This window comes from Condylura cristata, unplaced genomic scaffold (genome assembly GCF_000260355.1).
Source record: "Condylura cristata isolate star-nosed mole 26May11 unplaced genomic scaffold, ConCri1.0 scaffold00898, whole genome shotgun sequence".
Lineage (NCBI taxonomy): Eukaryota > Metazoa > Chordata > Mammalia > Eulipotyphla > Talpidae > Condylura > Condylura cristata.
In genome coordinates, this window is record NW_004567999.1 from 1,638 (window position 1) to 2,750 (window position 1,113).

General features: G+C 72.1%; 1 long non-coding RNA gene across 1 annotated transcript; it reads left to right on the forward strand.

Annotated features, from left to right (window-relative positions):
* The first annotated feature begins 50 nt into the window (after positions 1 to 50).
* On the forward strand, positions 51 to 1,063 carry LOC105854707. The gene is made up of 4 exons (XR_001146253.1): positions 51 to 211; positions 316 to 349; positions 589 to 655; positions 838 to 1,063. It is a non-coding gene; the product is annotated as an uncharacterized LOC105854707 (long non-coding RNA).
* The last annotated feature ends 50 nt before the right edge of the window (positions 1,064 to 1,113 follow it).

Consider the following 1,113-nt stretch of genomic DNA (forward strand, 5'->3'; position numbering starts at 1 on the left):
CGTGCTGTCAGCGCCTGGCGCCGGGGCCCCCAGACCTGCCTGACCGCAGCGGCCTCGCCAGGGCGCAGAGGCTGCGTGTGCGTCGCAGCTGCGCGCGTGAGCCCTGTCCTGTCCTGTCCGGTTTCCAGACGTCGTGCGCGTGCTGGTCGTGCGGGGATTTCAGGAGCGCCCAGAGCCATGGAGGGAAGGGGAGCCTGAGCGGGCGTCCCAGGTAGGGGGGCGAGGGGCGGGCGGCCCGGCCAGACCCCCGGAGCGCCACGGTGCCCGCGAGGATGGGCAGGGGCTCCGGGGGCACTCAGCCCTGCCTCTCCGCAGGTGGCCACTGACGTGCTCCAGAGAATGCTGTCCTGTGAGTGGCCTTGGGGGCCGCAGGGTGCAGGCAGGCCCGGTGTCTCCCACGCGTGGGCGTGGGGGCGGGTGGGGCCGTGTCCCCCCGGCAGGCTCTGGCTGGGGTTGTGTCGCTCCCGGCGTGGGGCTGTGCCTGGTCGGCCTTCGAGGCCCCAGGGCCCAGAGCCTGTGCACTGGCGAGAGGCTGGGCAGCTTTGTCCGCCTGAGCTGTCCTGTCCTGTCCCATTCCGTCTGCTCCAGGCGCCCTTGAAGCACTGGCCGCCGGCGTGCAGGAGTCTGCCCCCTCCTACAGGGCAGTGTGCGGCTGGTATGTTGGGGGACCTCCCACCCCACCCCGAGGGGCCCCCCGATGACTGGGGCCGGGCTCTGGGCACCCTCTTCCCCGCCAGCGTGCCCCAGGCTGCCCTTCGGAGCTTCCCTCCAGGGCTTTCAGGGGCACACGGCTGCTGCCCTCCTGCCGGCCAGCTCCCTAGTGACCCCACCCCGCAGGCTCAGCATCTTCAGCAAACACACCCACCTCAGCATCGACTGGACAGGGTGTCCAAAGAGGTTTTTCCGTCACACGCTGACGCAGGTCCTGACCCACAGGCCTGTGCTGCAAGGTGGGCCTCCGCCCCTCCCCCCCCCGTTCACGCCCGCGGGCATGAGGATCGCAAGTCAGAGGCCGCAGGGCACGTGGCGCGGGTCAACAGGCGCTGGCCAGCCCAGCGGGAGACCTGCCGTGGGTGGGCCGGGTGCCCAGCCCAGGTGCGGCACCGCCGCTTC